General features: G+C 45.3%; 1 pseudogene; it reads left to right on the top strand.

The window, feature by feature from the left end:
• The first annotated feature begins 758 nt into the window (after nucleotides 1–758).
• LOC104523908 (cytochrome P450 3A12-like) lies at nucleotides 759–12253 on the top strand (annotated as a pseudogene).
• Nucleotides 12254–24132: the final 11879 nt, after the last annotated feature.

Genomic DNA, 24132 nt, shown 5'->3' with positions numbered 1-24132 from the left:
CCCTGATGGCTTCCTGGGACTTGAGAAACAGGCAGGCAGGTCAGCAAAGCCACCAAGCCATGCAAGAGGACATCAAGAAAAACTTCCATCAGCTCAGGTGTGCACACAGGTTGTTCTCCCCACTGAGTCTGCAGTCCAGAGGGCTCTGCCTGAGGATAAGGGGCCCCGTCAGCCCCAGGTAAATGTTTCCCAGCAAGTCAATCTTCTCCAGCCCTTTCCCTCCTGGACCTTAAATAAGAGATGCAGGAGGACAAGATAAATGGGGCTGGGAGAGGAAGGCACAAGGGAAGGTCTATGGTGAGCTGCATAGCCAGAAAACCCCTGGGACAATAGCAGTTCCTTGATAGAAGCACTGAAGCCAAGAAAAGCATGACTGGGCAGGGTGAGGGGCAGCAGCAAGTCTGGGTTCATCATCGCTGCTGCAGGAGGAAAATCTGGGGTCTCCCCTCAGCCCCATATAAACCTCACGGGTTTCGGGCGAGAGGCAGGAGGAAGGGGTTAAGGAAGTTGATGCCCCTTGCTATCTTTTCCCTTGGTAAAAACTGTCCCATCAGCAGTTTCAAATCTCCAGATCTGTGGGGCTGGGCATCTTATTGACATCCCAGTCCAGGGAGAAACCTGCCCAAGGGTTAAAGTTTGAGCAACTGAGCAAATGAGATAACTCCTCCTTCACCGTCATGTGAGCGTGGCTGCAGCCAAAGGCCAGGGAAAAAAAATTCCTGAACCAAAGCTTTGGCTTCGGCTTCTCAGGAGACACCATGGATCTCCTGCCAAGCTTTTCTTTTGTCACTTGGCTGCTTCCCATCATTTTCCTTTGCCTCCTTGTGCTGTAAGTAGAGGCTGATCCCACAGGGTGACCAGAGAGGAGAAGAACCCTGTGCCTGCAGCTGGGGAGGGGCTGGGGCCACCACTCTTGATATGAAGTGCCTAAGTACATGAATGAATGTTAAAAAGACTCGTGCTCAGTGTTCCTGTGCTATCATCAAAGCAGAGGCGAGGGCTGTTTATCAGGGAGGCTGTGGGGCTCCCCTGTACCCTCTCTCTGCCAGCTGGACATGAAGGAGAAAGCTGGGCTGGGTGGGGAGGGAAATAAAAAGGAGCTTTATTATTTTTTTTCTTTTCTCAGCAGATCCAAAAGGAGAAGTAATTTCCGTGTTTTTAACCACAGCAAGCTCTGGTTGGCTGCAATGGGGACAGGGTGTTCCTGGCTGGGCTGGGCTCTGTGAGCTGCGAGTAGGGCAGTGGGTGATGTCCGTGTCTGCCCATGTGCTTGTGCCAGCAGAAGCCCCAGTTTAGTTATGTTGGCAAAATCACCTTTTTGCTTATGTCACTCAGGGGAGCTGTAGTGAGCAACACCGGCAAAAACTTAATTTTGCTGTTATAATTTATCTCCCTGCTCAGCTGCTGCACTGCTGTGGCTCTACCACCTGAGCATCACAGTAGGTCTTTGCAAAGACAAACACAAGGGCATGTCACAGCTTGAGAACTTAATCCCTCTGAGACCTCACTTGAGTCACAGATCCCTGATCTGGGGAACTAAATGAGCCCCCCTGAATAAAGACCCGAGGTGCCCAGGCACACTGTGTTTGACTAGACTGGGCCGCAGCTCTTTTCAGCCCTTGTCTTGTGTCAAAATGTACCCCAAATTACCTTGTACCCCAAGTGATCCTGCATTTATTACATGAAGAGAGTGTCCTCAGCAGGTCTGCTGCTGGTGGTCCATAATTTCAGCTTTCTCTGGGTGGTGGGAACCAGCTATTTAAGCTGTTCACTGTGCTCAGGATGAAGAACCTTCTCTTTTCATTGCATAAATGCACCTCACATGCTCTTTGCTGGGCAGCTATAGGATATGGCCCTTCCAGGCCTTCCAGAACCTGGGTATTCCTGGGCCATGGCCTCTGCCATTTTGGGGAACTTCCCTGGAGTACTGGCACATGAGTACCAGCAGCTGCTGCTCCATAGCTGCTTTAGATTCTCGCTTGTAGCTGGTGCTGTTTTTCCCATCCTTTGGGCATCTCTTTCCTCTGTTCTTGATTTAGTCAGTTGGAAATGAGGATTTCAGGTAGGAAGCTCTTTGGAAACACAGAGAACACAAAAATTACTTTTAGGGTCTGGTTGACCTGAATGAGATGTGCTTTGTTTTCCAACTACTTTGTAATTAGTTATTAGTTTCTCCCTGGATTTCTACCTGCTCCCCAGCAACTGAAGTTGGAAATAAAGGAAAAAAAAAAATATTGGAGAGATGCCCAAGACTGCTAATTTCTTAAAACTGCATATTTCTTTGTGCTTTGTGTTATCCCCATGAAGAGGCTGAATTAGCCCCAGCAATGCCCCATCCAGCCACTTGCTGTTGGGCCATCCTGAAACTAAGCCAAACAAATAGATTTCTAAATAAAACTCAAATGTCATCCAGTTACCGAATCTTACCAAATAACTAGGTAATAACGGGTCCCAGGTAACTGTCTGCAAATGCAGAACAAAATGTATTAGCTTCAGTGAAAGATGTGTTTTAGCTTATGTTTGTTGGGCTTACAGCGTGCGTGTGGTCTCTTACTAACGGTTTAGTTGATGTATGGTGAGTGTTATGTGTCCCAAAGTTTCATCTTTACAGGTAACATCAATTAAAAACTTAATGGAAACAAAGCAAAACAAAGAAGCCATCATTGCTCCGGTTCAGTAACTGCAGTGGAAGATCTCACGAGGACAAGGCAGTAGCAGCTCTAACTTGTTGAGCTGAAGAAAGGACACCCTGGGAAGTAGTTCTGCCTGCTAACTGCTCATCCTAAAGCCATGTACCCTGTCACACCTTGTTTTCATTACATTTTTGGCTTAGGTTGGCTAGTGGAAGTTGAAAGTGCTTCTTTTTTTTTTTACTCTTTCTCTGCTGTCTTTTTTCCCTCTAGTGCAAATGTCCCCTAAGTGTCTATGTGACTCTTAAGAGCCACCACGCACCTCCCAACCTCTGCCACTCACAATGGGTCTGTGGGATGCGCGGCACTGCCAGCTGTGACCTGCTTTGATCACTCTTTGCTGGCAAAGTGTTCATTTCTCCTTTCTTCTTTTGCAGGGAGTCCTGAATTTTGATCAGACATGCTTTGAAAAAATATGGTAAAATCTGGAGGTGAGTTTCTTTCTGCAGAACAAAACTGCCTGTTTGGGGTGCTCTGCAGCCCCAAAGTAGAATGGAAAAAGGTACATTGCCACCATGTCTCAGCACTGTAATTCCAGCAGTGACAGCTTGGGAAAACCCAGGTCCTCCACTGGGAAAGTCTCCAGCCATCTCTCCAAGGCTTCTTTCCTGCTGGGATTTCAGTACAGTGCAGGGCTGGGATGGTGGCAGCCAGTTTGGAGGGTCATTTCTTTGCATAAGCTTTGTAAAGAACCTTTTTTTCTTTTTCCCATTTGAGAGCATTAAAAACAAAACAGCAGTTAGTGACCTTGGGGCTGGGGAAGCTTGCACCATGGAGAGTCCAGGGATCTCCCTTTGTCCTCCAACACCCGCCATGCCTTTATCTCTTAACTCCAGATGCATTAGCGAGGGAAGGAACCAATCACTTCCCAGCCACGCAGCCTGCCCAGAAAACTCCACTGCTTGGTGTCAAACTGAGCCTCGTGCTTTTGAAGCTGCTCTTCTGTCTGTCTTGAGCAGAAAGCAAGCTGCAGGCTGCCACAGTGTTTTTCATCTTGCTCCCTGCTTCTCCCAAAGCCGGGGCATGAGCTACCTTTCAACCTACCTCCCCGCTCCCTGCACAGAGCTGGTTTTGTGCCGGGGCCTCTTATCATGCTTTTATTGAGAACCTCTCAAACCGAAGCAAAATTGTTGCACACACACAAAAAAAATAATCCTAGGAGGCTTCATGAAACCTAGTGCATTTTTTCAAAAGATTAAAAGTTCTCAAGCCTCTTGAAGATGGCAGCTTCCCTCGGCTGTGGCCCAAGGCTCCCTGCCCTCTTAGCCCACACCATGGCTTTTAAGTTTTTCTGTCTCTGTTGTTTGGAAAATGGAGGAGATGGATGAGTTTTTCTCCTCTTGTTGCCTCATAGGCCAGGCAGGGAAATATTTTTACCCCACAGGTAGGCTATTTGGTGTGGATTTATTGACTCCAGCTACCAGTTGTGGAAACAGAGCTCAGACAGCCCAAGTGCAGGGGATCAATATCATGGCAAAAGCTGCCTTTTATCTAAACCCATGCTGGTTTGGCAACTCTTTAATACCACAGACAATTGCTAGAAATGCTCATGCTGTCTGTGTTGGGCACTTTCTTTCCTTTTCTGCTGTGTTGCTATGTAATAAAACAGTTTCAGCCTCATCCCTTCGGCTGTTTTATCAGAGGGGACTCAGCTGCCCTTTGGGCACCAGCCGTCACTGTGCAGGGCTCTGGTCACAGACAGAGCAAGCTGCTTCTGCTCCAACTGACCATGAGGGATGGACTGACTTGTGGGTTTCTCTTGGCTTAGGATTTTTGATGGCAGGCAGCCTGTGCTGGCTGTTTTTGGACCCCATCCTCATCAAAAACATCCTGGGGAAAGAGAGCTATACCATTACACCAATTGCCAGGTAGGGATCTAGTCCTGTGTTTTGCTCTCCAATACTGAGTGCATGCAGCAAGAAAAAAAGAGTTTCTTCTTGGTTTCTGTTCTCCTTCTCTGAGCCCTTCAGCAGGTAGTTGCTCTCTGTTGTGCCTCAGTTTGTTGATGGTATAGATATCAAAACTCTGCTAGGGAGATGTAGAGGCCTCTCTGACTGGGACATTGGAACATCAGCCTAGATGTACCCCAGGGCTGATGTAATTCATGACTCTTAGATTTTTGTTTCCATTTCTGTTGTTTGCTGGTTAAAGTAGAGCTCAGAGGACTTCAGGGACAAAGTCAGTGCTCCATGGTGGGTTTTTTTTTTGCATTTCTGTCATGTGGAAGGGAGCTGGAAACCTTCACCCATCTCCCTGTGTAACCATGTCCCTTTTTGCTGTAACGTTCTCACTGTGCAGAACTTCGGTCTGAATGGGATCCTGGAAGCAGCCCTCAATGTGGCTGCAGATGAGAAGTGGAAAAGGATTCGTGTTCTGCCTCCAGCCTTCACCAGTGGGAAGCTGAAGGAGGTAAATCAGAGACCACTAGTACTTTGCATCACTAGCTAGAAGAGGACTGGACCATTTCTGAGTACAGACCTTCCCCTCAAACAGGAAAGTCACCTCGTTTGTGGAGACCACATCTCTTGGCACCTGCGTTGTTGGGTGCAGTTCAGCAACATGGTGGCTGTCTATCATCATGGAGAGAGAGACAGAAAAGGGTGTGGGAGATGAACTGGCACATGAGATATTGCAGGCTGAGGCTGTTGGCTCTATGACCTGTATTTTCCTCTTGCTAAGTGCATCGCTCAGACCATGGGTACCCGTTTTCCATGTGTTCAGGAGCCACGTTCACTCCCAGATGGAATGGATGTTCAGCTGGAGTAGGAGCTGTGTGTGCAGGAAAACCTTGCTCAATCATAGCCATATGAGCTCTGTGGACTGGTTGTTAAGATGAGAAAAAACAATGTCTGAGGCTTGGAAAATGGTACCTTCCCTTGCCTGCCCTTCCTCCACAAACTAAAGTCTGGGCAAGTCACAGATGGCAGGGCAGAATTGCCCAGCCTTGTTTCATGGAGGTGAAAAGTCAACAGTGCTTTTTTGCTTTGGTTTGCATTTCAGATGTTCCCTGTCATTAATCACTACGGTGAAAAATTAGTGAAAAACCTTGAAAAGAAAGTGGCTAATGATGAGTTCGTGACCATGAAGGAGTGAGTAACTGTATGGGGCTGACAGGAAAGAATTTGTATTCAGTGTGGGAAAGGGGCCATTTTTGGAGAGCCTTTTCCATACTGCAACAAAGGTCTCATCAGCTGTGGAGGCAAACTCCATAGGGGTCATGGGCATAGCATATTACTCAGTGGTGGGCTTGTTGTGCTCTGCTCAAATCGAATCACTATGCTGCTGTTTTGGTTTTTGGGGATGCATTTTGAGGAAGGTGTAGGGCCTGTTCTGGAAGCTGCACGAGAGGTGGTGTTTTTGGATGTCATTTTTACAATCTGTTTTGCAGATGGAAATCAGAATACAATCTTTGTCTTCAAGGATGTCTTTATAAAAATGAAGAAGGAATGAGAAAAGGGCAGTGGCACGGTGAGTCCAGGCCAGGTGGCCTTTCCTCTTCACTGTGTTCTTTTTCTGAGTGCAGGAGGGACCTGGTGGCATCTTCAGAAGCTGTGATGTGTCACCTACGCTCCATAACAGCTCCCAGCTCATCAGACCTGGGAAGGGCGAGAAGCATGCCCTGCCTGGGCTTCCATGAGGAGAAAGTATCTGTGTTTACAGAGGGTCTCCAGTCTGAACTTCCAAGTGTGCTAAAGCCATGGAGCAGGTGTCTCAGCAAGGAGCTCGTGCTGAATAAGGTTTGCCTCCTCCCCACCCACATCTTCTCTCTCTATGCTTCTCTTTCTCCCCAGTCGTTTTCCTGCATCTCATGATTGACTCACAAACCTCACATGACAGCTCCAAGTCTGCTGATACTGACTTTTACAAAAGTATGTCTTGGGATGTTCTCTCAGCAGAAAACATGGTAGTTCCTCATGTGGTTAAAGGAAGAAAGTAGAAGAGGATTTTAGTCATTAATCCTACAGGGAGATTCAAGGTCTCAGTAGTGGGGCCATAATGATGCTTATCACATATCAGCCATATTTTATTATATCCCATTTCCTGGGATAAATCCTGAAGTCTGTTTGTGCAACAAAGAGCAAACAGAGTGAGTATCTCCTTACCCTGATTTCTTATTTTATCTTCTCTGAAGTCTATTGATGCTGGCTGTATCTCATAAAACTCACAAAGTACTTATGCTACATGTACCTTGCTCATGTGTGAGCTCATCTCTGTTCCTCATCCAAGGTAAACTTAGGTTTAGAAAATAATGACTCAGCCAAGGCCAGTCCATCAGCCTCAATCAAGGCAAGATATTTATAAACTTTTGAGGTGCCAGGACAGGGTGTTTGTACAGCACCCGGCACTGCAGGCTGAATCCTGCCAGCACTTGGGCATTTAGCAAGGCCTGTTGTGATAGGACAAGAGGTAATGGTTCTAAATGAAAATAAAGTAGATTTAGACTAGATACAAGGAAGGATTTTTTTACAGTGAGGGTGGTGAGATACTGACAGAGGTTGCCCAGAGAAGTGGTAGAAGCCCTGTCCCTGGAAACACTCAAGGTCAGGCTGGACGGGGCTCTGAGCAACCTGATCTGGTTGAAGATGTCCCTGCTCACTGCAGGAGGGTTGGACTAGATGACCTTGAAAGGTCCCTTCCCACCCAAACCTTCTATGGTTCTATGATTACTACAGCACCAGCGTTAAATCCTGTGTTGCCTTTACTACCACTGCCACGTTATGCTCAGGGCTACTCATCACTCAGCAGTGCAAGGCTCTCATGGCTTAGAGGAGCTGCTGGACATCTCTTCATCTCTAACTTTTCCTGTCATATGCCCCTATTTTTTTTTTTTTTTGGCCCAGGAGCAGGGGCCCAGAAGGCAACAGAGCCTTTCTGAAATCAGGCTCAGGCTACAGGTACCTTGATTCTGCTCTTAAAGACAAGAATACAACACTGCTGGTGTTAACAGCAGTTTTCTGGCTGTACAGCCTGCAGTACCATACTCTGTGGTACCAGAGGGTTAGCTGGCTGCTTCCTTTACCGAGTGTTAAGTAGTTATGAAGGATATTACCTAGATTGATGAGCAGGATCCTGAAATCCCAAGGGTTAATCTCTGTAGCTTCTTGTATGTGCTTTTATGCCTTTTTTCAGCATTAAGTGATGAGGAGATTCTGGCCCAGGCTCTTGTCTTTGTCTTTGCTGGTTATGAGACCACCAGCTCCACCCTCAGCTTCATGTCATATAACCTGGCCACTCACCCTGATGTGCAGCAGTGGCTTCAGGATGAGATCGATGCAAACCTGCCCAAGCTAAAGGAAGCTGGTGAGATGCCAAGGTTGTTCCCACCTGTGCCTTGTAGAATCACAATCATTAAGGTTGGAAAAGATCTTTAAGATCATCCAGACCAACCATCAACTCGTCACCACCATGCCCACTAAACCATATCCCTGAGTGCTGCATCTACATGTTTCTTGAACACCTCCAGGGACAGTGACTCCACCACTTCCCTGAGCAGCCTAAAGCCAGGTTGGAAAGAAAATAGAGTGGAGGAGGTGCTAGCACTGATTTCCCCTCCTCTGGTCTCTGATGCCTAAAGGGGAAGCACTGGGGAGGGCTTTGAGGGGGCTGAAGTCTTATGTTTGTAGTGATCCTGATGCCCCTCTCCAGGCTACTCCTACGTACAACGCCACCACACAGATGGAGTATCTCGGTATGATGGTGAATGAATCTCTCTGGCTTTTCCCTTCAGGGGGCCGGATTGAGAGGTTCTGCAAGAAGACAGTGGAGCTCAATGGTGTGACTATTCCAAAGGGCATGGTGGTCATGATTTCAGCCTACATGATGCATTGTGACCCAGCGTACTGGCCAGAGCCAGAGGAATTCAGGCCTGAGAGGTGAGATCCAGGTTGGGGGAATAGCTGCATGCTTCACTTCATCCCTGGGAGTGGAAATGGCAGCAAAAGTGGGGAATGTATGATTATAACATTTAAATTAGGCATTTATCATTGTCTGACATCTAGTCCCAGCATTACCGTGAGGGGAGTTTTATGATCTACATCCATAAACTGTGCATGGAATTTAATTAACTGCATTGAAAGGAGCGACAGTGAGAGCAGCTCCCAGCAGCTGTAACACTGAGGGGTTTATGGCCAGATATTAAAACAAGAGCCATTGGGTGACTGGCACGATGCCGTGCAAATCAGCAGTGGAAGGGCAAAGACGAGGAGGAAATAAAACTCAATTTTTCAACTTAAGTTATGAAACAATCCTTGCTTAGAAGTCTGTGTTGAACCCCACAGCAGACCCGGGAGACCCTGGGCCTGCTAATCTCCAGGTGGCCGCAAAGATTTTGAGGGCTAGCCCAGAGAAAACAGGACCAGATCTGCACCCTTGCACCAGGAGCTGAAATGCCCCTGGAAGCTAACCCTGATGTGAGGATGTGGTGACCTTTGGGGCAAAATGTGGCAGTTGCATCGGATGGAAGTTAGGGAGGGAGATGGGTGCTGCTGAAATCACTTACGGACCCCTGTGGTCACCTTGTGTTGAATGCAGAAGGAACCACCCAAATGGGAGTACTCTGGCAATGAGCATGTTACACCAGTTTCTCTAGTAGCCCCATCCTTACTCCAGTTGACAAACCAGGCATGGATAGCTGGACTGGAGCTCTTCAGGGATCACTTCCCTTGCTGGGAGTTCATCAGAGGGATGTTCTGGTGTCTTGGTAGTGAGATACTTCACTGCTGACTTAGCATGGCTGGGGTTTGTACCCAGACCTCATGCAGGTAAACTAACTGATCACTAAGAAGTGTGACTGAAAATGCTCAGTGGCAAATTTCTCTGTGAAGCTGATTGTTCTTCCCTGTTTTTCATGATGAGGAGAGGAATGACTAGCATGTCTCAAAGCAACCTTGCTTTTAGTCACGCAGGGAGAGAACATCTATGTGTTCACTCAGTCCTTTGAGCTAAAGAGAAGACAAGAAGCTGTAGAACTGTGTGTTTTAGGGTTTGAAATCTGGGCTCCATTTTTGAGCTGAGAGGGAGTTCTGAGAAAAGAGTACTTATGATATCCATTAGCATATTTCAAGTATTCCCTGTTCACCTGATGCACCTGGAGATGCACAACCAGCTCCAAGCAGCAGGATAAAAGCAGCAGAAGGTATCTATTGAGGGACTTAACTGGGTTCTTCTAATAGGCACAGAAACACAAAAAGCTTTTGCCTTACCAGACCCCTCATCACTTCAGATCTGAAAGCTGTCACATCTTGGAACTGTAGCTCTTTCTAACTTTTATTTTGGTTGTAATCAGGTTCAGTAAAGAGAACAAAGAGTCTGTTGACCCCCTACACCTTCCTGCCATTTGGAGCTGGCCCCAGGAACCGCACAGGAATGAGGTTTGCTCTCCTCGTCGTGGAAGTGATGTCATCCTGGTCAAAAACTTCCTGGTCATCCTGTTGCAAAACTTGACATTCAGAACCTACAAAGACACTCTGGTGAGGAGACTTGGGTTTTACTGCTTCACACAGAGATCAGGGAGGAAGGTTTCACTGTGGATTAGTGAGGCATATGGGAATAACTGTTTTTAAATCTTCTCAGTTAATTTAAATGGTTCACCACAAGTTACTGAAACATTTTTTTAATCCTCTACAGAAGCAAATTTAATGTTGGTGGAATATGTCAGGCTGAAATCCTTGAAGTCTTCTGCATCTTTTTGGGTGCACCTAAGCTGTGGGATGCTTGCTCCCCCATGGTGCACAGCTGGTCTGCCTTGACCCAGTTTAAGAAGACCCTGCTCCAGAGAGCAGAAAGGGAACATCCTCCCAGCCCACCTAACCCACTCTAAAGCTGTACTGTGCAACCTAAACATGGTTGTTCTCTGTGAGAGATCCCAAGACATGAACATTCATGTCTTATGGGCCAGCAGGCAATCTCGAAAGGGTAACAATTTTCAAGCAAGTGCAATCTGAGCTAAATTTGAATTGGCAACCCTCTCCCCTTTTGAAGCTATGCAGGATCCCACCAGGTTTTGGGTTTGCCCAGGACCCCCGTGAACGCCGTGTGCAATGCTGATGGGTCAGGCCCTGCAAGACAGGGCTGTTTGACATAAAGCAAATGCAACGGCTGTTGGAAATTATATGTCAGCAAATCCTCCTGAAAACATGGCAACTCCCTGTGACTCAGGGGCAGGTAGCACCATGTTTGGCGTTGGCTTCCAACCCCAGCCCGGCTTTTTGCATTGACTGACATGAAAGGCGTTGCCATTAATACATTTTGTTCACGAGGCAAGCTTGGGAAACCAGAGCAGAGGGGGCAGCAAGTGTATTCCAAGGACATTTGTTGTAAGAAACAGAAAAAATCCTTATTAAATTATTACTTGGCACAGGTGCTCAGCTGGAATCTCTGCAGATTCAGATTGCAACTCAACTAGTAACCTGGAGGTGAAAGACTGTAATAGTCCATTAACAATGCAGTGACCTATCCACCCTCCCCCAAGTCTAATGACATTTTTCTAGTCCTCTGCAATCCATAAAATTGATTCTTTTTATAACTGCCTTTAATTAAAAGGAGACAAGTTAAATATGTATTGTATTATTGGTGTCCATAGGTTTATGGGGCTCTTTTAGCCTTTTTTTCTACAGAAGATGTCATGTTCATCAAATCAGAGCGGGAGGGAAAAATTCATGCCGGAACATCCTTTTGGAATATGTACATGGAAGCTGCAGCCTCCTCTCACTCCTCCACTGATGGCACACTGGGCTCCAAGCCACATTGCTTAAATTTCCTGAAGCAAAGCTTACTGGGATATGGGGATTTTAATGTAGCTTGTTGGGCTGGGGGTGGATGACCCTTGTCCTGACAGGGAGAAGGAGAGCTGGGATACAAGCAGCATCAAATTGATGGAGGAGACTCAGTAAAACATTCTTCCCTCCCCTGCAAGATGACTCCCTCCAACACCAGTTTTAAATGTTCTTTTTATTGAGATTTCCAGCCCACCCCAAGGGAGCTCATCACTTTTCTGTGTGAGGATGGTTTTTCCTTGGTACTCAGTCTGAGCAGCAATCTTAGCTTCGTTCTTCCTGGAGAGCTTATTGCTCCTCCAGCACCCATTACAATCTAGGTCCCCTTGGCGCTGACACAATTCAGCATTAAACAAAATGGCACTGCATGCCCCTCCTTAGCTCAGCTCCCCGGATGGATTTTGGCTGGTTTTCCCTCCATGTGCAGCCTGTTGATCAGTGCAGCCCTTCCTACCATGCCACGTGGAAGCCAGAACACACTAACCAGTTTATTCATGAGCTGAGGGCTATTAAATCCCAGCTTGTAGCTGTTTTGCATGAGCAATAGTGATGTCCTGCTATAAGTACATCTGTAGGTAAGAAAATGCATTGAAAACAAGAGACATATGCAAGGTGTAGGGGTCCTGTCAGTGTTGTGACTGTCTTTTTTTCCCAGCTTACCTGGCTATTTTGTCTTTTTTCCTTCTGCTCAAGATCCCACTGGTTCTGGACACCAAAGTTTTCATGCAACCGAAGAAGCCCATTGTCCTGAAGGTGGTCCCCAGAGCCCATGCTGATCTGGAGAAGTGAAAGAAGCAGGAACAGATCAGAGACTCTTGTTTGATGGTGCCTCCTCTAACTCTTGAGCAGAGACCTAGATTGATGTGGGCACTGTAAAAATGTTGGTGGTGCAAACCCCCATTTCACAACAGGGCATTAGGGGTTTGGCCCAGCATAATTACACGAGCATTATCCTAATGAAAACTAGCCCCAGATCCCACTGTCCCCCATCACAATAGGCATTTTGCAAGACCATTTGCACTCAAGTTATTTGGGCTTTTTTTTTTTTTTCTCTCCCTCTGAAGAGGCACTTTTCTAAGCAATTTGATTCCAGACACTGTCAGTCTCTTCTAGCAGTGTAATTTAAATCAAGATAGGGAGAGCAAATTGCACATAGTTAAGTAATGCTACCATTGCTCCTGTGCCTACTGCCTGCTGGGTGACTCTTTATGTCTTCTAGTTTTATTCTCCTGGGAATGCAGAGTTGTCCGGGGCTATATCCTCAGCTGTGTGCTATGACCCTGACAAGTGTTAAAATGGTCACATCCTTGCAGGAATGAATGCCCACAGCAAATTTTCTGATGTTGATTTATTTAGATTTTCTTATGATTTTAGATGGCTTTTGCATGATTCAAAGTGCAGATGAGTGAACTGGAGGAGCCCAGAGACAAGCAGTAACCCCTAATGTCTAGAGATTTGCAGAGTGGGAGAGAAGTGCCCCGCATGTGTTTCCTGATTGTTTGCTTATTTTACCGCGAGCGTGCAGCCATCTCCCATAGAAGGGATTGTCAACACAGGCACCATCTATACTGCTATCATGACACCTTTTAGTCCCTGATTTCTATTAGGCCATTGTAAGACAAACTGAACTGAATTAATAATTATGCGGGGTGCAACACTGAGAGCCTTCAGATGTCCTGGAGAACACAGAATCGCGGAATCTTAGGGACTGGAAGGAACCTCAAAAGATCATCTAGTCCAGTCCCCCTGCCAGAGCAGGAACCTAAATGAGATCACACAGGAAGGCGTCCAGGCGGGTCTTGAATGTCTCCAGAGAAGGAGACCCCACACCCTCCCTGGGCAGCCTGTCCCAGGGCTCTGGCACCCTCACTGGAAAGAAGTTTCTTCTCAAGTTTAAGCAGAACCTCCTGTGTTCCAGCTCACACCCATTGCCCCTTGTCCTAACATTGGGCATCACTGAGAAGAGCCTGGCTCCATCCTCATGACATTCGCCCTTAACATATTTATAAACATTAATTAGGTCACCCCTCAGTCTCCTCCAAGCTAAAGAGACGCAGCTCCCTCAACTGGGAAGAAAGGTGTTGCCTTTGGCTATTGAGAGCTGGAAAATCTTGCTAGAATTTGTCATTTTTGTAGATTTTAGAAGACCTGTATGCTCACATTTTATATTATTCCTCCAGAAACTGCTACTGCAATAAAACTGCAATTAAAAACTCATTTACCTCTTCTCTAACCAACTGATGCTAGTATCTGACTCTGTTCTTTCCTCTATACACAAACAAATCCATCTGTAGGTCTCATAAGCCATTGACCAGACAACAAAGTGGTCTCATCACCTCTCCCAGCTGGGCAGGATTCTCAAAGGAAATTCCTCTGCCTCAAAAATCAGTGCCACAGAGTGGAGACAGAAGTCTTTTGCAGTTTATTCTTCCACTATAACCTTGTAGCACCACAAATCACTGAGGCTACAGTCTTACTAGTCTCAGCCAACATTTGTCTTTCTGGGGAAGCAGAGAGGTTTGATTCCAGCATCTGCTCCATGCTGCAACCAGCTGACCTCGTGCAGCATTCAGAGTGCTCTCCTGAACACCTCATGCACCTGCTTCTGTGCACCCTTCCCCAGGAGGATGTCTTCTGCTTCCAAGCAGTCAAATTTGAGGGCTGGGTGAAATACTTGCATGCGCATATGTATCTAACCCTGTCACTACTGTGTATAATGCTGCTTGCATTCTTGGAGGGTGAAAACTCATTATGTCCTGAATTAATCCAGGGCTTTACCCCATGTGTATCATCAATAGTAAGAAATGCTTCTGGAGATGTGGCATTGAAGATATCCCAGTCCAAAATAAATGGCTGAGCAGAGCCATTGGTAGTGTGAGGTGTTTTCCATTACAAAATTGGGCTGAGGAACTTCAGTCACTAGACAGCAGGTTTTATATTTATTTTATATTCTTAGATAGATATATAATACATATTATTATATATTCTTTTTATATTTTCTTTCTATATTTTTGAGGAATTGAGTAGAAAACCCCAAAAGAGACATAATAACCTTTCTGCAACAGATTAAATTCCCCAGTGAAAGACACCCTTGCCTGGAAGCGTGAAGGGAAGAGTAAGGCTGCTTCTCTAGAGAGTTACCAACGAGCTGGGTGAGAGGGTTAGAAAATTCCCGGCAGCTTGAGCTGCCACGGTTTCCCTTCTGCCTTCCTAACCTGCAGCAGTGCAGCTCCCTTCTGCCACCCATGTACAAAAGTGACAGTTTGTTTTCAGCTCTTACTGCTCCCTTTTTTTAAAGCCATGGCATTGTGATGGCACATCTCAGGGGAGAACGACAAAATATAGAAGCAGACAGACCCCTGGAGAACAAACAGCAACTGCACCGTCACCGTGGTTCACAAAAAGGGGCACGGAAAATCCTCAGGTCTCTGCCTTCAGAGATGACCGAGAAGATGAGGGTGACAAAGTCACACACAGTGTCACAGGTCAGGGATGAATTAATAACCTTGCTGGAGCAAAGGCTGTAGCTTGCCCCGTGGCAGCAAGGGAAGGGTTTTTTTCTCCTTGCTCCATGCCTGTGTTGGAATTAATCACTCACATACAAATGTCAACACTACGGAAAACATGCTTCAGGATAATCTCCCTCACAAAGCTGCTTAACATTTTGGTAATACACAGTTCACTTGCAGGTGTCAAAGGATTTCAACCTCTCTCATCACTGTTCAACGGCATCTTCATCTACTGGCACCCTGCACTGATGAAGCGGGCGAGCAGGCTGCCGTGTCCAGAGATGAACCCACGGAGAGACCAACCAGTGAACCCACCGCACGGCTTTATGTGCCAGCACCTACACGGGACTTTGTCAAGGGACAAAAGAGGTCAAGGTGTGTCAAATCTCATCTTCATTTTGCTGAATTTGGTCATGTTTAAGGGCAGGAAACACACACTTTTGTTGGTTCCCACTTGTTCTAGAGGGAGGTTTGCCATCAGATTTTTGTCTTTGTGGAGTGGTTGGGTGGGACATTGCAGTGTGGAGTTGCTCAGATGCTGTGAGTTTTCCAGCAGACACAGTACATGGGATGCTGTTTCTTGACTTTATTCCAGACTGAGTCGCTATTTGGGGGATGTTCTGTGTCAACTCTTTCTGGTCTGATTTCCAGAGGTAATAAGCAGGCATCACTCCCTCGTAGCCAGAGGAAAATAAAGCTGTGCTCGTCAACAGCCTCAGTTTACCTGCATGTAAATTTTTTTTTAAATTATTTACAGTTAGACAATGGTGAACTTTGATGTGTGTCTTCCTTATCCCATGCTTCAGTTCAGATCATAGCAAGGTGATAGAGTGAGCAAATGGGTTTTCTTTTGGATGACACTAAAGCAGAAGTGCTTCAGGATCTCATCTAATATGCTCCAGCTGCTGACAGCTTGAAGCAAGTCCTCTACTCCTCCTATAAAATATATAGGATGAATATAGAGCCCTCAGCATAAGCTCCTTTGCTCTGCTTATCCCCCTTCTATAGCACTGCTGCTAATGCAAACATAGCTTTAGCTTATCAACAGCTCCTTCTGGAAGGACAGTGCACCATCAAGTTGTATCATTCAAATCTGGCCCCGTTCACTCGTGCTTCAATTATTTAGGCTTATTTCAAGGGAGAGCACCCACTTGTACTTACCATGGTGCTCACTCATCAAAATGGTATCGCTGCCAGGCTTAACCCATGCTTGAGCGCTCTTGGTCCTCTCCCATCACTCTGCAAGCTGGGGAGCAGGAGGTCCCTGGGCCAGTCCCACAGAGAATGGTCGTGCCTGCCACAATTTGCAAGGCACTTGCAGCTTTCCTGACCCAGGCTTGCATAGAGGTTGTCTATATTATTGCTGCTGGTGCTTGTACAGGACCTACTGCTGAAGAGAGCCAGGCCTCCAGACACCCTTATTGAATGCTTGATTCAGTTAAAATCGATGGAATAATCAGCCCACAGAGTCTGCCCAAAGGTCAGGAAGCAGTGATTTTTTCCTGCAGCAGCTTTGGTCCTGAGCTCTTGCTTCAGTGTAAGGATTGCAGGCAAAAAGCACTTCAGCAGGTATGTTATAAAGTGTTATGACTGCTGGTATTAAGCTGACAGGGTAATGTAGCAAGTGCATAACAAGGTCTCCTAAAATAGAGAGATAAACTCTTTGCAGCACTTGTTTCTTGGACAACTCAAAAATGAGCTGGTGATGGACGTGGCACAGGCTGGGCTGGTGTTCTGCAAGGCAAAATGCAGAAGACCCTCAAAGAGGAGCCCACCAATGCAGAGAAGGTGGAGGATGCCAGGAGAAAGGGGTGCCCAACTGTGGGACAGGACTAGGTGGGGACAACCGGTTTTTCTCACCCCATTCCAACCCATGGCCCCAAATTTCATCCCTCCCAAGCCTCTCCCCATCTGTGTATCTGCACAGAGACACCTCTATGGTTCCTCAGTCCCAGGTGTGCCAGCAGCAATCATCTGCAGAGTCAAAGGACACAACAATGGGAGGACTCATCATTACCCTTCTAATCACTCAGGCACACGTACACATTCAGCTGGACACATGACATATCATGGACTGAATTTGCAGCAACACTTTGATCTTTCATTTTGAAGCCCAGTGCTTCAATCCCCCACAGAGCTAAGGTAAACGGCTGCGATGCTGCTTCGGTGGGCTGAAGGTTTCAAGTCAAGCAGCAGTCATTTAACCACTCTTTTAAAGTTCATATCATTTGAATGTCATATGTCAAACTGATGCTACTTCCACTGAAGGCAAATAGGTGTTTATTCCCCTCGCAGCTGGCCAGCAGTCTGACATTCATTATTGAAACCTTGCAGCTGCCAGGGATTGAAGCTACCTGTAGGAGTGCGTCTATCAAAGCCTTCCACCTCTTAAGGGTTATTCCCTGTAATATCAACTCATACATTTTAGTTCAGACTCATTTTACAGCTTCTGTAGGTCTGCAGTTGTTTTTTTTCCTATGACTTGGCAAGGTCAGGCATTGTTTTTTGCCCATTCCCTGCAAAATTATGTTGTTACCTCATTTTTCATGGCTTCTCCTGGGTTCAGACTCGCTGTCACTATGCACCAACCCCCAAGGTTTGTGATGTGAATGTTTCTCTGTTTGATCTTATGGCTGTGGGCAATGGCCAACCCACAAGACCATGATGCTGGTGGCCCGGCCACAGCATCTTGATGCAGCTCCAGCGCTCTTTGGTGCCAGCACTGCAAATCCTGTTTCTGGGGAGTAAGTTCATGCATGAAATACCTGCTATCTTGTAGCTTATTTGGCATTAAAATGTTAAATCGGCTGCAGAGGAGTTTATAGAAGAAAAAAAAAAAAAAAAGACAACAGAGATGATCAAATTACTTTGCATTTAGACATTGCCCAGAACGTCACAGAGCAATTTACACCTGTACGAAGAGCCTGCAGAGTTATATTGAATCAGACCTGGAGCATTTTACAGCCACTTTGCACGAGCATAAATGATAACATAAGGTGCAAAGGAAACAGCCAGCCAGACAATTACAGAGCATCTTCACACGCCTTATTAATCCTCATTACAGCCCTCTGTGCTGAGACTCGCCGTCTTCCCTTCCTCGACAAGGGCCAGTGAGGCTGCAGAGCCAATTTAGCCACCTGCCAAACTTGCAGTGTCTGACTGCTGGTATCAACGTGTCCTTGGTCCTGGAGAGCTGGATGCTCCTTGCCAGTGCCCAAGATGCATCTCGATAAATTACAGTGATGGAAATCTCAGCTGCCTCCTGTCCTACCAGGCTTCTAAGCAATGCGTGAGGTTGCACTCAACTGTATATATGTCTTTTTGTCCTTTTTTTTTTTTTTTTTTAAGCTTACCTCCATAAGTATCTCAAGAAGGGGAGGGTGATGTTCATCTGAAAGACCACAAGCCCGGTTCCTTGCCTGTGCTGGTGCCCCAGTGAAACAGGTCTGGATTCTGTATGTGTGCACAGGGTCATGAGCCTCAGGACACAAGGAAATGGGCTAAAAAAGGATTATTCAGTCACTCTGGGAGCGAGAGGCTGGAAGCACCGCTGGCACATGTCTGAGCCGTGCTTGCACTCAGGTTAACGACTCAATATACAGCTGCCAGCATCGCTCTGTATCTACAGTAACATTTCATGAGCACTATGATTGTTTGCCGTAGCTCTCACATTTACGTCTGATACTGAAACTCCTTTACAGAGAGCAGCTACCCAGTGTTTCTCAGCGCTCCCAGAGCTCTTGCCTCATTTCCCGCTTAGAGCCTCTTGCTTAAAAGCTGGTAGACCTGAACTTTTCCCACTGAAGATGACAAGAAAGACCTGGCAAGTGTTGAGCTACGCAGGCAGGAGACAGCCTGAACAGTTAGACCGGTTGTACGCGGTTGGGAGATTGGCTGTCTAATGCTCTTTCTGGAAATCTTATTAATGTTATCTTATTATTTCATAATAGATATAACCCATGTGCTAGTGCTGGCAGGCTGTAATTGGGCCTTGCCAGGGAATTACTCATATTTTTCATTCTTGAAGGAACGAAGAGCGTATTCAGTTATGCTAACGACCTCATTTGTGTGGATTCCATTCACTTGATATGTCTCACTCGTGAAGTATTACAGCTAGAGCAGCGATTTCTCACTCAAAGTAAACGTCGGGATGACTCGAAGCAGATGCTTTCCTCTCCAGATACTGAATGGATGCCTATGCCCTGTTTGCTTCTCCTTTGACACCTGCAGACTCACTCAAAGGGGCTTTTTTTTTTGCAGAACACATTTTTCTGATGGTGATCACAGAATCACAGTGGTTGGAAAAGAACTTTAAGATCATCGAGTCCAACCTTAAACCCAACACTACCAATTCCACCTCTAAACCATGTCCCTAAGCACCTCACCTACCCATCTTTTAAATCCCATCAAGGAAGGTGAGCACCACCTCCCTGGGCAGCCTGTGAAATGAGAGGAAAAAAATGTTTGTTATCTATTGCTGCTTTATAAATCCTTTCTGCCTATTTAGGAACCCTTATTTGGGCCTTCAGCCTTTTGGGGTGGCTTGTAGAACACTACAAGAGGTAGAGTGTCTACCTAAGTTCTTAGCTGAGGGGATTTTTTATTCTCCACAGGGTACAAATGATAGTTTCATCCATGGAGAACCTTCCTCCCCATACTTAAAATTACACTCCTTTGTGTGCGTATCAAAGCACAAGCAACACATCCTCGTCAATAAAAGCCCTTTCTAATTCTTTTTTATCCTCCCCAGGGGAGTCCTTAGAGCCTTGTGGAACCTTGAGCAGCCCTTTAATTCCTCCTGCTTTGGTCCTCACCGCTGCTTGGGGCTGGTTGTTGTAGCAGCCGTGCCGACTGTGAAAAATGCTGCTCCTTAATCGAGCAGAGCGGTGGCTGCTGAATGACACAAAGCATTACCTGCCCACGGGGACCCAGAGCACTGGCTGTTTCTGCAACGTTATCAAAAAAATGTTTCCATGCATTTGTTTGTAAAATGTCTTTATCCAGCCAGGAGAAATGTCCCTTGAAGTCAACTAACCAAATAAATAAATAACAGTCAAAGACAATACAGTGGGGGGGATAAATAAATAAATAAATAGAAAGTTTCTAGAGGGAAATAAGTGATGGATTGAAAGAGATTTGAGGCTGTCGTGTTGTACAACACGGCACAAGATGTGACAGGATAGAGTCCTCACCGTGCTGCTTCCTCGTCTTCCATTTTAAATGAAGTCCTAAAAATGCTGATTTAAACAGGTTGAAAGAAGCAAAACAAAACAGCCTGATGCACACTGTGGGCATTTTTTAGACCTTCTGAACTTTTTTCATAATACATCTGCTGGTAGTTGTGTCAAAATGAAGCTCTTTGACCAAGGTGCAGGAGGGATGCTGGAGCTATTAGACGTTTTTCAGTGTGTTCATGCACAAATCTAAGCAAAGAGAAGAATTATTTCAATTTTCACATATAATAATAACAAACATCAGGAATCTTGACCTGGAATTTGTCTTTGCTTTCCAAGAGCATCCCTGAGCGGTCTGTGGAGACCGGAGGAAAATGTTGATTAATAGCACTGTTAGTGAACATAAACACAGGCTAAAATTCCAAGCACCATGATTGCTTCTCAAAACATCCAGGGATAGCAACAGACGCAATAAAGTAGAAATTCACTTTGGCTGCCAAGGGATAATGTTTCCTACTTCAGACCCAAGCCTGGAGGGAGAACATACCACCTATAGCAGAGCAGCCCGTGGCCTTGAAGCTCTTGTATGTTTGAAAAGTCATCTCAGAAACACAGCAGACCTGAATGCTCCTGAGGGCAGCTTCCCAGCCCCTGCAAAGGATCTAATATCATCAACTGACCTGTATGGGCCCTGGATACTGTTCATGTGTATATTCATTGGCTTTTTCCATCTGCATATTTATCTCATTGATTTGACCTAAGAAATTACAGGATTGAAAGAAAATTAATAGTTCCCTACCCAGCCAGCTTCTTATTTTGATTCATTCCATTCTTGTCACTTTGAGTGAACTAAATAATTAATCGTGTTACCAGAAATAATTAGGGCTAATATCACACAGATTACACTAGCCAGTTCTAACAATAATGTTGGTGAGAACATCTGAATAATCTGATATTTAATTACAGTCTGGCTTGTTTAGTGATGTAGGGATTTGGGGCTTCCTCTCACTCCAAATTTTGGCCAGCTACATTGATTAAATGAGAACTTTTTATAGCTAGTGTTCAAATTATCAAATACTTGCCTAAAGCAATCCCATTGATCAAGTGTATCATTTGTAATACAAATGTTTTTATTAGGAGGCTTTGTTCAAGATAAATGAAGGATCGAATTAACTGGAGATTGGATTGAGTAGAAAATGCTGCAGCTGGATAATTTCAAGCACTGAGGCTGAACATTTATTTCAAATGATGCGAAGTCATCAGCTAGGTCTTAATATAAAACATGCACACGCAGAGGCCTCTCTGTATTGATTCCCCTCATTGCTATGGAACACTTTATAGAAAACACATCCGGATTTTGTAGTATAGGACACAAACCCATCACCTTGCTGGAAGTAAAGCAGTCTGAATTTTTATTATGGAAAAAATTAGGTATGCTATCAAAATACCAGTATGCACCAAAACCTGGTGGTGTCTTCCCACTCTTCCCATATCTTCCCACTCCTTCATTTTTCATCCACGTTCTGCTGCCTCTGTTACCACCCAGTGCAACTCCTTGTGCAGCTTTGTTCTAAACCCAAGTTTCTCCTTTGCATCCAGCATGGGGCAATTGTTTTCCTCTTTTTAGGAAGGAAAACCACTAGAAGAAAGGCAGCACAAATATCTAACTATTTAACTATTCCAGCATTTGTGGTAGCACAGCAGGGTCTGGATGTGATTGAGCATTTATCCATGACAAGCCAGTGGAAAATGACCGTATGAGTGAAATGCTGTTACTTTATATATATATATATACATTTTAATACAGCCTGATTTAGAAAAGCTATTTGAGATTACATTTTTCTGGCTGCCATGTAGAGCTGTAGATATTAAGTAGTTGCTTTCTGAAATAAGTCTCCCTTCTCCACATCCCACTCCCAAAGCAATGTGTAAAGTGTTTGCTGATACAAGAATTACAAATGTTGGAAGAGCTGCTATAAAACCTCCCAAGATTTACCTCTCCTCTGTGAGGTTTCTCTGCAGGCTTACTTCACAGGGAGAGGTTTTACAGGCATTCAGGATCCTTTTGAATGTATCTCCAGAGGCATCTGCAATAATCGGAGGAAATCCCTTGAAGCCCATCAGATAAAATACACAGAGTTAGGAAGGGAGCATGGAGGTCAGTTAGTCCCCATGGACCAACTATTTTTGGCTTATTCAGGGACACAAGGCCAAGTTTCCAACTCGTGCTGAGTGCTGGCTTCTTGAAGACCTCCAGATGCTTGCAACTTCACCCCAGCTCCAGTTTGGTCTGGCTTACAGCATGAAAATAAATGTACATCTCCTAAAACTGCTGGATTTCTTCTTAATTTGGGGTAGAGAGGAAAGTTCAGCTTTTATACCTGGATGTAACCACTCCTAATGCCCGTCCCAGTGCTCCACTGATGTGCCAGGCTGATGCTCAAGCAGTGAAATTGGCAGCACAGCTTTTAAGAAGAATTATTACTTGATTTATTATTTCAGTGAAAGAAGTAATGAGCCCAGGTGGAATTACAGGTGGTAATGAAAACCAGAGATTTGTTTTTCTCAGATATCATTTATGGCCACTTCAACTATATGTATATGTGTGTATGTATACATATTTATATGTATGCAAGTACCGTAAGTATGTAACATGTATATATGACAGATGTATAAAGGATTATATATACATATGTCTGTCACGTTACACCCATATTTCAGAGCTGCAGGCTCTGGGTTGCAAGGGCTTGTATTTTGCTTTTATGCTGTGGCCAATAATAGCTTATTGCCCTTATCGCAAGGTTTAAAACCTGTGACCATTACATTCGCTGAAGGAGGCTTAAACTTCACTTTGGAAAACTGCAGTGTATTGGTGCGAGGTGCATTTTCTCCAGAAATGCTACAGCTATTGCAATAAAACCAAGCAAACAATCAAGTTTATGAGTTATATTTAAAGAGATGGGGAGTGAGAAGGAATTAACCCCTTTAGGCTATAGCGAAGGCTGCAGCACAAAGACGTTGCTGCTGCCTGCCTAGGAACACGAGGAATGAAAGCGATGGCATGTATTGAGCATGGGTAAGTTGGTATGAGTCAGGCAATTTAATTTCTACGGAGAACTCAGTGATTGAAAGCAGCACTAATGCTGATTAATCCCCCTCCCTCTTTTCTGTCTCCTAATTTCAGTGCTCTTTCTTCCTTTCAGCTGATTTCCACTGTGCATCTATGGCAAGACACCTCATGCTGCATGCTCTGAATACATGTAAAATCCTGCAGATTAAACTGGTGCCTTTCTCAGCTTGTATTATAGTTTATACCACTATGTTTATCTCTTCTAATTCCAAAATGATTTATATAGTTCGTTCAATTTCTGTTTTAGCCATTTACCACCAGAAAAATCTAGATTTTTCATCAGATTTTCAGGTTGTTTTTTTTGCCAGGTGAGATTTTGCAGCGTGGCATCCCTGTTTGTGTCCCAGGGCCATTCTCAGAAGACAGGATCTGATGGGATATATGCTTTCTCCTGCCTCTTTCCTCAGTCTGGTCCCAAGTATGAGGACAGATAAACTCAAAGGGGAGATGAGTTCATGATCCTCAGAACTGTTCTCAGTTCCAGGGAGCTGACCCAGCTTGATTTTACCAGGAATACTAATTTTGGTTTGGTTTAGTATGTAATCTGATTTCAGGGGGAGAAAAGCATGATCCAGGGTTGGAAATGACTCATGGTCATGTTTGGCCACCCAAACTGTATAACAGCTCTCTGACTCTTTTCTATGGTGGGAAATCTCAATGAGGTTCAATGTTCTGTCTCTGTCTCCAGCATCTCCTGGAAAAGCCGTGGAAGTGAGTCATGGGTTGCTTCAAGCACCAAGACCTTTACCAACTGCTGCTGTTGCAAAAAGAGATTTCAGCATCTGGGGCAGCAGCTGGGCTGTTGTGTGTTGTTGAAACCGCCTGTGAAAGCAGAAGATGTCTGGGAGACCCACT

This window comes from Antrostomus carolinensis, unplaced genomic scaffold (assembly GCF_000700745.2).
Source record: "Antrostomus carolinensis isolate BGI_N321 unplaced genomic scaffold, ASM70074v2 scaffold534, whole genome shotgun sequence".
Classification (NCBI taxonomy): domain Eukaryota; kingdom Metazoa; phylum Chordata; class Aves; order Caprimulgiformes; family Caprimulgidae; genus Antrostomus; species Antrostomus carolinensis.
The sequence above is the reverse complement of the archived record's forward strand: the minus strand, read 5'-3'. Positions and strand labels throughout refer to the sequence as shown.